This window comes from Podarcis bocagei (assembly GCF_964188305.1).
Source record: "Podarcis bocagei genome assembly, chromosome: 1".
In the NCBI taxonomy this organism is placed as follows: Eukaryota; Metazoa; Chordata; class Lepidosauria; order Squamata; family Lacertidae; genus Podarcis; species Podarcis bocagei.
The window spans coordinates 37,495,553-37,510,088 of record NC_138125.1 but is presented as its reverse complement, the minus strand read 5'-3'; the positions used below and the strand labels follow the sequence as shown (position 1 = coordinate 37,510,088).

The 14,536-nt window shown below is 44.1% G+C and overlaps 1 protein-coding gene across 1 annotated transcript in view; it reads left to right on the top strand.

Moving 5' to 3' along the window:
- Positions 1-13,978: 13,978 nt before the first annotated feature.
- The window catches only part of COCH (cochlin), a 33,874-nt gene continuing 33,316 nt past the window's right edge, over positions 13,979-14,536 (top strand). The window contains exon 1 of the mRNA XM_081208934.1: positions 13,979-14,476. The gene's annotated coding sequence lies outside the window, so the exon portion shown is untranslated. The remainder of the gene's footprint in view (positions 14,477-14,536) is intronic.

The following is a 14,536-nucleotide window of genomic DNA, read 5'->3' as shown; positions in this document are numbered from 1 at the left end:
TTGGCAAAGTGATGTCTCTGCTTTTTAAGATGCTGTCTAGGTTTGCCATCGCCTTTCTCCCAAGGAGAAGGTGTCTTTTAATTTCGTGACTGCTGTCACCATCTGCAGTGATCATGGAGCCTAAGAAAGTAAAATCTCTCACTGCCTCCATTTCTTCCCCTTCTATTTGCCATGGGCCCAGTGGCCATGAGCTTCGTTTTTTTGATGTTGAGCTTCAGACCATATTAGTTCGACTACCACCACTCAAACTTCTGATGGTGCTGGAATTACCAAGAGGAATTAATTACCCTTTGTTGACTGGAACACGCAGGAGGGTCTGTAGGGAAGGAGGTGGTCTGTCAGCTTGTAGCTCACCTTCTTAACTGCTACGCTTCATCTGTTCCCTGAAGTACTGTGCTGTAGCTGCAGCTTAGACTTCAGCTGTCAAAGTTCAAGTAGCGTACTTTTCAACAATGTTTTTAAAAGGTTGAAATCACTAAAGCTCAGCATACCCAAGAGGAAGATCTGTTTTCATTTTTACATAGTTCCTTGTCTGAAGTTAACCTAACTACGTATCACATGTAGTTCACTTAGCTGAGCTGCACATATATAATTAATTCCAGCCAAACCTACTGGGATACCAATGATATGCACTGGAGAAATCTCTTCCACTTAAATGCATGCTCAATATGCTTTCTACGTGCCAGTGCAATGACTTTAATGATGCACTTACACCCAAGGAAAGGCATATTTGGAACACGGGAGCACAAAAAAGTAAGTGGAAATGTCAAAACCATTAAGAAACTGCAAGCACACCAAACAGAGTCAGCCACTGTACTGAAAGAATGAGCTATTAGAATGCAGTGATGAAAAGCTGGAAACAGGGGTTTGCATAATGTCAGTCTTTGCAGGCTTCTACATGCACAATAATAAGATAAAAGAATGTGAGCTATTTCTTCGTAGCTTTGGTACATTCATGGCATTATTGGTGTTGATAAAAGAGAATCTGCCTCTCTTTCATGAGAAGTACTTTTTTCAGCTTCTTATCTTAGTTATTATGCATATTTTTATTTTGTAACTATGAAGCAGAAACTTGTGACATGCCAGGTCACCATCTTTGGGAGAGAAAGGCAGCCCCCTCACCCCACACAAGAAGCTGGTAATTTTCTCTGTCAGTACTTTTCTGCATTTCATTTTCTCCCCACCACATTGTTTAAAGTTCTCACTCCTTCCCCCTGTGTCCCCCCCCATAACATGCATACCCTCCAACATTTCTCTGATGAAAATAGGGATGTCCCATTCCATAACGATAATCTTATGATTTATACGCCACACATCTTACTGGGTTGACCCAGCCACCCTGGGCAGCTTCCATCATATAAAATAATAATAATAAATTAAACTTTAAAAAAAACCTTCCCTATACAGGATTGCCTTCAGACAGCTCAGGGGTCGGATAACTCCATACCCTCCAATATTTCTCCAATGAAAATGGGGACATCCTAAGGAAAAACAGGACACTCTGGGATAAAATCAGGAACCAGGACACCTTCTGTAAATCAGGGACATCCCTGGAAAATAGGGACACTTGGAGTCATAGAATTGCTTCATCCAAGGTGCAACCCTAACCCCAGCCACTGCCCAGTGGGGCTTAACAGAGTGGTAGGGCCACTGCCACATCCTCAGCCCTGCCAAGCGTGCCAGGTGGGGCATAACATCCAGATTGGGCCTAAATGCCATCATGCGCTAGCAGTGTGGCAGTCTTGGGAAGCAAGTGACCTTGGGCAGGCTCAGCCCTTCCCCACATTCTTGAGCTTTCTGCTGCCTGCCTGAAATATACTCGGAGTCCTGTAGTGATTTCATGCTCTTTATTGCAGCTTGTAAAACAGTGATTGAATTGCCCCCCCCAAACCTCAGGCTTTTATATACATTATTTACACAATGAGTCCCGTCTGATTGGCTGATTCTGCTTCCCTCCTGGAGCCTGATTGGTCTTTTCCTGCAGGCCAATCAGTTGTTGCATTCTAGGATCCCACCAGCCTAATAGGCTGATTAAATTCCTCCTGGAGCCTGATTGGTCTTTTCCTGCAAGCCAATCAGTTGTTGCATTCTAGGATCCTACTTGCCTATTGTTCTAGGATCCAAGCTTAGTACATAACACTGCCTCTAACAGGGGCAGCACTTCTGCCTCCCTGCACTTTTGGTGGGCAGAAGGGGACGCTTTGCTCACTGCTGGCACTGCTTGGAAGGGCTCCATCTCCACCCAATCCAACCTACCTCCCAGCCCAGTGCAAAGGGGCAGGGTCGCTCTCTTTCCTTCTTTTACAGTGCTTTTCCTTCTTATACAGACACACAAACCCTTGTTTTGGGACATTTTACTACTCAAAGGTACACTAGGATTTGGCTTCAGGTAGAAAAATCACTTAGGTTTGTAGTTTTGGTTTCACAGTTATTAACTCCAGAGTTGTGAAGAAGTATAAGAACATAAGAACATAGGGAAAGTCTGCTGGATCAGGCCCATCTAGTCCAGCATCCTGTTCTCACAGTGGCCAAACAGATGCCTAAAGGGAACCCGCAAGCGGAATCCAGTCACAAGAGCTCTTTTCCCTCCTGTGGTTTCCAGCAGCCGGAATCATGGCTAGCATCCATCTATAGCCCTCTTCTCTATTAGTTCATCTATGCCATCCTGCCATCTACCCAGGCTATCCCACTTCTTTCTGTGGACCAAGAATCCTGCTTCCTACAGCTGATGAAAGGGAAGAGGAAGGTGCAACGATAGGGCTGGAGGAGGATTAGTGGGCAAACTGGAGAGTCTGTGGCTGAAATCACTTCACAGAGGGTGAAAAGAAGAAGGTGGTTCTCTGGGTTGTGGCCTGGCAAGCTTAAGAAGGAGGAATGTAATAGCAGTCTGATTTGGGAGTGATGGATGAAGTCCTGCCAAATAATGGGAACTTTTATAAACTTAATTTCATGTGTTAGAAAGACTTGCTCTGATCTAGAAATCTGCATGCAGGGGAATATTAATATGGGTAGACTCTGATTGGGGGAACCCAGTTCATGCCTCAGACTGAATAAATGAATGGGTGGAGATGAAAGTGTTTTTAACTGTTTTATGTTAAAAAAAGGGGTTGGATTTGTGTGGGGAAAGGGAGCCTTGGACAGACGCAAGTGGGAAACTTACATGTTTATCATCTCACAACATTCCTACTATGTTGAGATTGTATTCATCCGTTCCTTTCTCTCTGGAATAGAACTGCGTGCGTGCCAGCAAGCATTAGGCGATACAGTCCCTGGCCTGACTGAATAAAGTTTTACTTCTTTCCGTCCTCTTTGATTCCAACAGTCAGTCAGTACTTTTCGTCTCAGGCCACTCTTGACATACCAGCAGATGTTGGCATTGATGTGACATTCTCTCTTTTGAAGCAGAGCTTCAAAATGCCTCTTGATTTATGAGCAGACCATGAATGCTGGGCATTCACTCAGAACAAGTCACCTGAGTACACCCTGTTCAGACTGAACAAAGGTTACAAAATGTCTCCCTTGTGCTAACACCTATTTGGGCATCAGCTGACCACTCAAGATGGCCCTATAGTTTGTTTGGGATTGTATTTGTTTGTTGTTTCAGCATTACTAAAACACTTTTCAAAGACATTCCTGAATTAGTGGAATATTTCTTGAAATACAATTTGTGCCACTGGCAGCTTCAATCCATTAGGCATTTCTAATGGCACATAAGGCTAAATGCTTTATTGAAATATGATCCCCTTTACAAAGATTATTCTGCTAGTGTGATTCAATCATTTTAGCAACCGAATGTTATCTTGTTGTAGTAGTTATAATGCATATTCATAACCCACTTGCCATTGAATATTTCAGTCCCAGAGCAGGGAGCAACAAAATAAAATAACAGTAAAAATTTACATGGAAAAGGTGACAGGATACAAAAATAACAGATTCCATAAAAAGAAGTCCAATAAGTAACAAGCTAATAAACAACTCCATCATAAAACAAAACTGAACTGAACAGTAATATATTTGCTTGGCTTAATAGCTGAACATCCTTTCTTCTGATTCTATATAATTTTCTGATATATTGTGTGCGTACACCATTATTGACAATGACACTACTAACATCATACAGGAAACCTTCAGCAAGTAAAAGGAGGGTGGAAAGTCCTACCATAAGTACAATAGAAAACAGGACCCCAAAGTCTCTTTAAAACCACAATTATTATGGCTAATGAATATACGAGCTGGGCAGCTTATACAATATGTACAAAGCAGCTACATAACTGCTCCATCTTCTCTGACATGTTTAATATTGTCTAAATTGTTGATCTAGAGATAAAAAGCTTAATGACCATTGCAGATGGACTTCAGCAAAGCTATTTTTATATGTCTCGTCTGTTTTTCTCACACTATAGTGATGTGATCCAATGTATAAAACCAAGCCCAGTAAAAGGATGCAATCAATGTTTTAAGTGCATACCAAATAGTAACCTAAAGGCTTAATTGCACCAGAATCTTTGCCATTCTTTTGACCGGTGTTTAAGAATGCAGCCACATCTGTTAGGGCCACACCTTAAGCCATCTGCAAAACAGAAGATTAGTGGTGCTTTCAACCCTTGAACTGATTGTTCTCTCTTGCCAAGAAAGAGTCGCGGCGTTCATCTTGCTTTATTGGCCGAGGGAGCCGGTGTACAGCTTCCGGGTCATGTGGCCAGCATGAATAAGCCGCTTCTGGTGAATCAGAGCAGCTCACGGAAATGCCATTTACCTTCCCGCCAGAGCGGTACCTATTTATCTACTTTGACGTGCTTTCGAACTGCTAGGTTGGCAGGAGCAGGGACTGAGCAACGGGAGCTCACCCCATTGCAGGGATTCGAACCACCGACCTTCTGACCAGGAAGCCCTAGGTTCTGTGGTAAAAGCAGTGAAATATCTCATCAGGGTGGATATGGCTTACTCTCAAGGAACAGAGTAAGCACAAGGTGGATCAAATATGACATTGGGGTGGGGCTTGAGCAAAAGTGTCTTTGCAGGAATTGCAAATGGGCAGAACCTGCAAAAACCCTATGTGCAGTGCTTTCCAAATGCCTGACAACCACTTGATTGTTGAGTGCTTTGGAAGCACTGCTCAGAGCGCTTTGCAAGATCTCTTTTTGGTGTTTGGGAAGTGCTGAGCACAGAGCTTTCAAAGCCCTTTGTGCATCACTTCCCAGCCAGATGGGCGGGGTATAAATGTTATTGTTGCCATCGTTGTTATTCCCATACACCCAACAATAATTTGAATATCAGGCATTTGAGAAGAACTGCACAAAGTGATTTGCAAACCCTGTGCTCAGCACTTTTCAACAACTGACTTGTTGGCAACTGACAATCAGCTGGTTGTGGTGTGTTTTAGAAGAGCTGAACAAGTCCTTTGAATTATATCCTATGACAGGCCAACATGGACCAGTGTCAATCAGCTGACATCATATGGTGGATGGCTCTGCCCACCTGACAAATAAGAGATAAAGATCTGGTCCATCAGGGCAAAAGATTCCCCATTCCTGGTGTATGCAAACCAAGCCCAAGCCTGATTATACTAGACAACACGCAATAGTATAGGAATCAAAAATTAATAAGGAGTTAAATGGGCTGAATAACAGGAAAATAACATAGCATTGGAATTACACAATAATAATGTACGAACATAAGGGAAGTTTCACAGGGTCAGACCAAGGACCCATCTATTCCAGCATCCTGTTTTCACCAGTTGCCTATGGAAGCCTGCAAGAAGGCACTGAGTGCAACAGCACTCTCCCCACTTGTGTTTCCTAGCAATTGGTACACAGTAGGACACATTGGAGGTGGAACACAACCATCATATGTAATAGGCATTGAGAGCCTTCTCCTGGCTCTGTCTAAACCTGTTTTAAAGCCATCCAGGTTGGTGGACAACAATACATCTTAAAGGAGCAAATTGCACAGTTAAACTATGCACTGTTACAGGTGTGAAGAAGTACAGAAGTTTGTACTGGGGAAAAAATACTAAAACAAACAGGTCATATTTCAAAACTTCAGGAATACAGCTAAGATTACATTGAGAAAATAGCTTTTTCTCAATTGGCATTTGTGCACTAAAACTGAAGAATGAGATGTGAACAAATGAAGTATCTTCCCTTTTAGCTTTAGGCTCTGTGAAGAACTCCCTCTGTATACATTCTGGTTTTGAATTGCTAGGATTTGCTGTATTTGTTGCTTTTTACCCTATGTCCCCAGGTACTGTACTTGAGTCACGTGCCTTGGCATGAGCCAAAGAGTGAGAGCAAAAAGGATCTTGTCCTTCAGCTATCAGCCAAGGGAGAGCAGCCAGAGCATGCAATGCTGGCCAACAAGATGTCAATGAAGCATGAGATGGACCAGGCCAACTTGCAATGTACCAGGAGCCAAGCTTGTTGTCATCACAACAGCACCATGATTTTCAATTTTCAAGTTATACCAGATACTTTGAGGAGGTGCAGAAGGGGAATAAGCAGCTGAATTTACAGTGACCTTCAGGGCCCCTTTTAGTGTGAGGTTGATACTTGTGTCTGCTGTCAGCATAGGCGCCGACTCCATGGGGCCTGAGGGGGCTTGAGCCCCCTCAAATTTTTTTTTGGGGGGGGCTCAGCCCCCCCAATAATCTCGGGCGCCCTTCCAGCAGAGCGCCGCCGCCGTCCCCCGCCTCCTCCCCACCTGCTCCCTCGCCAGCCAGCCAGCCAGCCGTGCGCCCTAGTCGGAGAGCCCCGGCCGTCCCCCGCAAGATTAGGGAATCCCCAGGGGCGGGGGCTCCTGCCTCGCTGCTTCGCAGCACCACCGCCACTGCCAAGGCACTGCCGGGCAGAATTTCCTTCCTCCTGGCGGTTTCAGCCCCCGCGAGAACGACCGGGTACCAATCGGCTGGCTGGGGGTGTGTGGCTTGCCCTATTTAGGGCCGGAGCGGAGGGGGCTCGCCCTCTCTTCTCCGGCTAGCCCCACGTTTCCCGCATATCAGCTGTTCCGGAGCTGATTAATAGGCGCAGCACGCTCGCTGACGAGGAGGCGGCGCCACTTTATTTGCATATTCATGAGCTTATTTATTATTCATGAGCTTTCCCGGCCCCCCCCCCCCAATATTTTTTATAAGTCCGCGTCCCTGGCTGTCAGTGCTGACTGGTTATTTGCCAGGAGTTGGGAGTGTGAAATAACATGCAGTTTGGGAGCTGGGAGCTGGTGGATGGAGGTGGCTTTATAGCCATTCACCCCAGGGTAAAAGCCTACACTGTTATAGAACTGGGCCTCTCCCAGGTGAGAGATGGGAGAGATGAGAGAAATGTATTTGATGTGTGGGGAATGGACAGTCTCTTACATGTGTATGCTTCGAAAGTGAGGAAGAGGAAGAGGAAGAAGAAGAAGAAGAAGGGCTATAACAGTTAAAAGCCAAATATTGTATGTTTTTTGGGTGGGGTTAGATGCAAACTAATGGCTTTTAAATCATCAGTTTACCTGAATTCTTGGCCTTTGTTGACAGGAAAGAGTGTGTGGTTATGGTGGTGCTCAGGGGCGACAACTACAGGGGTCACAATGGGCCCCCTCAATATTTGTGGGCAGGGAGCTGAGTTCCCCCCCCCCGATCGGCCTTCTGCCTGCAAACACGCCCTCCATGCTCCCCATCCCCCACCGCCAGTAGGGCAGATTGGGGATCTCTGTGGGGTGGGGCACCTGGTTCACACACACCCCGATTGTGCATGATGTGCATATGACGTCATGTGATGCCGGGCCCCCTCAATGTGGGGGACAAGTCAGTGCCCCTGGTGGGGATGGGGATGGGAATATAAAGGTTGACGGATGCTGGCAGAGACAGTGCACCATATTTTCCAAGTAAAAGTGCATAGTATTAAGTTGTACAACAACAAAAGGCAACACTTAAGAAAATGATGTATGTCAAAAGCTAGACTTAGTTCTTTGGTAATTTTTCTTTTGAAACAAAAAGGGAAAGAAACAAAATCCATGTCTCCTTTGATTTACTGTTCTAACTGAGTTTTCCAGTGCTGGTTACCAGAATAGATTGGCAGAAGAGAGAGAAGCAGGAGGAAATAAATGAATAGCAAAGGAACTGAACTCAAGAATGAAAGAAGAATAAAACAGACCATATAGTAATAACCCTTCACTCTCACATTGCCTGCTCCCACTGAAGCAGAATACAGAATTTTGAAATAGTTGCAGTAGGAGCATTTTTCCATCCAATGATGGTATAAGTCTTTCACATCAAAATTAACATAACAGCAAACAACTCATATTGTTTTAATGGGATTTCTTTTTTGTTCAAATATGGATGTTTTAATTTACGTGTATTTTCACATACTTTCATCAGATACATAAAATGCCATGTAGACGGCAGAGTCTATAATGACACAGTTGTCTCCTTCTGCCATGCAGATGGGCAGGAGACTAATGCAGGCTCAGTTTAGGGCTTGTGCAACATGGATCAGATGCAATGAATAGCCAGCAATGCACTGGATTATTGAGAAAAATCCTATACAGCCATTTCCATACATAAATGTGTTCAGTTTTATCTTAGAGCCATTACATGTTTCAGTCTTTATAGGTCCAATGATTTCCTTTTGCTGCTTTTGTTGAACTATACACTACCACCATTAAACTCAGTCTATCACTATACATAGTCCTGGCTGGAGAGAAGAGAACAGGAAAGCAATTATTAATCCTGCGCCGAAACTATTACATTCCAACTGATATCAACTATGTTTACTGTGCTCATACAGAGCAATTGTGTTATGCTATTGAAGGTTGGCGTCTTTTTGCTCCTCTGCCTCCATCAACGCTTCCCTGCCTTTGCGTGTGCTACTTTTGCTTTTGGGTCTCTTTCAAGTTCCAAGAGAGCCTATGTGGTATAATGGATAAGTTTTGGGACTTGCAATTGAATTTAGTTCCCTGTTCACATTTGGCATTCCCCTTGGATCAGTCACTCACCCCCTCTCAGCCTTACCTAACTAGTAGGGTTATTATGAAGATAAAATAGGGTGGACCTTTTCCTGAATATCAGGATATCACTTTTTCCTGAGCTGCTAGAAGAAGAAAAAGAAGAAGACGACGACGACAAAGAAGAAGAAGAAGAAGAAGAAGAAGAAGAAGAAGAGGAGGAGGAGGAGGAGGAGGAGGAAGTTTGGACTTGATATCCTGCCTTTCACTCCCCTTAAGGAGTCTCAAAGTGGCTAACAATCTCCTTTCCCTTCCTCCCTTATAACAACAAACACTCTGTGAGGGAGGCTGAGAGACTTCAGAGAAGTGTGACTAGCCCAAGGTCACCCAGCAGCTGCATGTGGAGGAGCGGGGAAGCGAACCCGGTTCACCAGATTACAAGTCCACTGTTCTTAACCACTACAACATGCTGGCTTAAGAAAGGTAAAATAAAAATGTAATAAAATAAATTCTAGTTTTCTCGGTTGTCAACTGAAAGAACACTCATGGGTTTGTCTCTGCCCCCAGAATATTCAGATCATCATTAGCAGAGGAAGTGGAAGAAACAGCATCAGTAGCAGAGCCAGAAGCAGCAAAAGTCAACTTAGCAACAGAACTGGAGCCAAGTTCTGCCAGGATGCATCCTGATCAGGACAACAGCTGAATGCAGCTTCACCTGAAATTAAATATTTACCTAAGACTCTACCGAATCCTTAAAGAACGAAACATTTTGTCTTTCTAGTTCAGAAAAGGGTTAGGAATCAGACTGAGAACAGCTGGTGTTAAGAACAAGCTTATATAATGAATTGAATTATTTCTGACTGACTGTGCACTGGGTACTGAAAACTTCCAGATTAAAATGAATGTCTAAAAATATTATTTCATGGTACAACTTAGCATCGGAATCTGATACAGAGGCTATCACCTGAGAAGTAAATTGCTAGACAAAGGCTACAGGTAAAGGCCTGTACAATGGAAAGCGTAAACATTAATTGTATTGTATTGGAAACTGTCAGATCAGTTTCAGAAGTCTCTAGCTGATTGTGAAGTTGTACAGGAAACAGACTCTTTTCCTAATATTATATCCTAATACTTTCGGGTAATTCAGTAAAAAATGTTTTTATATGGTTAGGAAAATAGCTATAACAATATACCATACACACTAAATATACTATATCCAGTTTCAAAATAAAAAAAATCCTTCCAGTAGCACCTTAAAGACCAACTAAGTTAGTTCTTGGTATGAGCTTTCGTGTGCATGCACACTTCTTCAGATACACTGAAACAGAAGTTGCCAGATCCTTCTATATAGTGAGAAGGTGGGGAGGGGTGTTACTCAAAAGGGTGGTGGGAATGGGAGATAGGCAGATAGCTGAGAGAGCCTGTTGACGACTCTTAACGACTGTAATAGGTCTTACAGGAAAAGGCAAGGGGTGAGAAGGTGAGAAATGGTTTAGTCATGTATAGTGAGATAAGAATCCAATGTCTTTGGATTCTCACTATATAGAAGGATCTGGCAACTTCTGTTTCAGTGTATCTGAAGAAGTGTGCATGCACACGAAAGCTCATACCAAGAACTAACTTAGTTGGTCTTTAAGGTGCTACTGGAAGGATTTTTTTTATTTTGACTATGGCAGACCAACACGGCTACCTATCTACTACTATATCCAGTTTGTTATTGTTGTTGTTGTTAATTAGTTAAATTTATTGGATGCTTTTTCTTGCCACAGGCAACTGAAAGCATCTTTACAAAAACAAAAAACCCATACGTTCAATTAAAACCAATTAAAACAAGAAAACCTAATATATATGCCAGGATTTATTTATGTATTCATACTGATTCTGTTCAGTTTCATTTGTATTTCAACATAAATCATTTTAATGTCATTCAAATATTTGATAATCTGAAAAATATGGTGTGCACCAGCTCTAACTGGAGACTAACCATAAATACCTGGTTGCAAACAATGGTTTAGTATGTCACAATGAGCAACTGGTTTTTCCAAGTCCAAGTACCTTATTCAACAGTCAATTTTATCCAGGAGTCTGGAAAACAAACGCAAGGAAGATTAGCTAATGTAACAATACACCAAATGGTCATGCTTTTGCAAATATTTGTGTCTTGTAGGATGTTTTCTAAATCAACATTTTTTTATTTTACAAGTGGTCATATTTTTGTTTATATTTTCACCAGTTCATCAAAATGTACTTCCAAGTGCAATCTTGTAAACAAGTTACTAACTGGCATCATTGTACATATTTCAAAACCAAGCCCGCTCATGTCAAATGTTGGATCTTAGGGGTGCAACAATTTAGCCAACAAATTTTATTAAATGGGACAGAAAAGGGGACAAATTTCTCATGTCATCCCGGTAATGAGATGTGCTGCACTACAGGGAAGGAAATAATATCATCCTTCAAAAACAGAGGATTTGGTTGTCCATTCACCACTTTTGTTTTGATACCAGGACATTTGTGCGGATTACCAAGTTCCGTTTATGGCCAAGGCTGCTGACATAATCTTCCTGGCTTGGAATGCCACGACATCTATATTCCAGACTCTTCAGAGGCAGGGGATAAAAACCTTGGACACACGACAGAATTTAACCTCAAGGAACCACACAGCACATTTACCTTCACCTGCGGCCCTTGAAGGTAGCAAAGGGCCCCAAAGGCCGAATCCTGCAATGTTATAATCAACCACTAACTCTTCTCATACAAATGGAGGCAGGTGATACAACTGTCCTCCCAGGAAATATATACCCTGATGGTTCCAATAATACTAATACAGAGCCACAAAGGCTACCATTCACCCTGGGTTCCTTGGAGAGGAAAGGCACAATATAAATTTATTTAATCTAATTACACATAGTTTTATTATTAAATTTAGAAAATCCTATATATACTCACTTACCTGGGAGCCAACCCCCTTGAACTCAGGATGAGTTCAGCTGTTAGGGTTTCTCATTTTTTTCATTTCCCTTTTCTTCATTTCCTTTCCAAATACAAAAACATATACCTTCGCAAGTATACACATGTGTATATTGAAGGTGTGAAAGGCTCTTCTCTCTCTCTCTCTCTCTCTCTCTCTCTGTGTGTGTGTGTGTGTGTGTTTTCTAATGCTGCCTTTTAAAGCAACAAAAAAGTCCTCCGGGGCAATTCACAAGTAATATCGTAAGATGTTAGAATACATGCTTGATTTTAAAGCAGAAATCTAACCAGCTAAAATATAGAAATTATGAATGTAGGGTAGAATTCAGAACCTTTGCACTCATCAAACTCACAGGAAGGGCACATCTAGGAAGAATGCAGTTATGGTATCTCATATGCTATTTAAGCACTTTTTTTAAAAAGTATTTTTATTAACGATTTTCTTGGGTTACAAAAGTATGTGCCATGTATCTCTCTCTCTCTCTCTCTTTTCCAAGTAACATTTTTTACAGATCTGTTTCATTTGTTGAGACATTAGGAAGAAGAGGGGGAAAGAGGTGGAGGGGGAAAGGTGAGTGGGGGTGGGGTCAGGTGGTGACATTTCTATTACACTTAATATATGTGGGGTTTTGTGTTAGCGTCACTTGTGAAGGTTCTGTTATACACTTGTGCTCCTTTGGTGGTGAGAGAGGCTGGGGTTGGCCTAGGGTGTGGTTGTTTGTGATTGGCTATGGTGATCTTTGTTTTCATGTGTGAGTGGGGTGGGTGGGTGTTTTGGATCAGGTTTGCCATATTGATTTGTATGCTGTCGGTGGATTTTTGTCATTGTCTTGCTGGGCTGCGTATGTGATCACTGAAGCGCTGAAATGCAGACTAATTCAATCACTAGTATTGGTACCCAAGACCATCTAAGTAAAGGCAGACATTTTATTCTTTGAACTGCCCTGAGATCTAATGATGAAAGGTGGAATAATAATAATAATAACAACAATAACAATGCAGATACTTTTGTCCATTTACTGTATTTATTTTTCCCGATTTGAACTATAAAATGGTGATTTTCTTGAGTCAAAAATGAGAGTACCCCTAAACATTTTAGAAAAAAGAGCACTGGATGAGACACATTTTACACCATCCTAGTCACCCACCACAAAGCTGAACTGAAGCTACAATAGCAGCTCTCAAGATGCAGGCAGAAGTCCCCCCACACTGTGTGTTTTTTGTGTGTGTGTGTGCATGCGTGTGTTGCCAGTCAAGAGTGGACAACAATGGGCTGGAGGTGGATTGCTTGTTTTCTGGTTCACTATCTCAGGCTCCAGCTGCTTGCAAGGAGGAAATCAGTCCACGGAGTCTAAGGGAATCCAACTTGTACAGATGGAGCCCTTTCAGCCAGTGTCCCTCCAGGCCCCAAGCAGTGGCGTAGCGTGGGTTGTCAGCACCCGGGGCTAGGCAAGTAATTTGCGCCCCCTAACCCGTGGATTTGCGCCCCTAACCCGTGGATTTGTGCCCCCTAACCCTAACCCCCAGATGTTGCGCCCGGTGCAGCCGGCCCCCCCTGCACCCCCCACGCTACGCCACTGGCCCCAAGCACACCATCCAGGGCTGGATTTAGCTTTGAGGAGGCCCTAAGCTACTGAAGGTAATGGGGCCCTTTATATGTCCAGCTGTCCTTGGTCAACAACAAATTGTGGCTGTTTTTTGTGTTAAATATATGCTATATGGTAATTTATGGACCTAATAGGTATCTAAAACCATTTGCATATAACAAATAGGAGCCTACACAACACAAAACACTGTTGCTGTATGTAAGTTTCATTTTATTTGTTTTTTATCTTATATTTTCGAAATGTACATCCAGCTGATTTTTTGGGGGGGGGCCCAAGAGAATGGGGCCCTAAGCTATAGCTTGTTTAGCTTATACGTAAATCCGGCACCGACGCCATCCCTCGCTCTCCCGCGTGCCAGGCACATGGCAAGGCGCCACCGCCTCCGGAAAGGCTGGCCGACCCCCGGCCCCGCGAAAACAAATGTTGGCGGGCGGGGGGGGGGGCTCTGCTTTGCTTCAGAGCTGGGGAGAGGAGAAATAAATGCCAGGCGAGGCCCCCCGAGCAGCGCGGGAAACGAGTGGAGCCGGAGAGCGCACCTGCCCCGCTTCTCAGGCGCTTCCCGCGCGCGGCAGCTGCCGCCTCTTCAGAAGCGCCAGCTGCCAAGGGCTCCGGCCCACCCGGGGCTCCTCCGCGCCCTCCCTCTCCCCACGCCCCCACCCCACTCCGGCGGGTCAGCCGCCTTCCCAGGCCACCCAGGAGGCGGCCGAGGTCTTGCCACTAGTGCTCATGCGCCTGGGCAGGGTTTAAAGCCAGCGCGCGCGGTCCCCTCGACGCGCAGCGCTGGTCCAGGCAGACATCCCTGCGGCCGTGGCTGCTTCTCCTCCAGCATCACTCGCTGCCCGCCCGCCCGCCTGCCTTTCGCCTCAGCAGGGGCGGCCCAAAGAGGCGCGCTTTCTTCTTTTTCGCGCCTCTCTCAATTTCCCCGGCGCTGCGTATTCCAAAGGGCGCGACCATTCCACCGGTTGCGAGAACCCGAGGTAAAATAGGTTTGCCTCCCCTCCGTCGCTATTATCCGTTGGCGCCAATCAGGAGCCAAG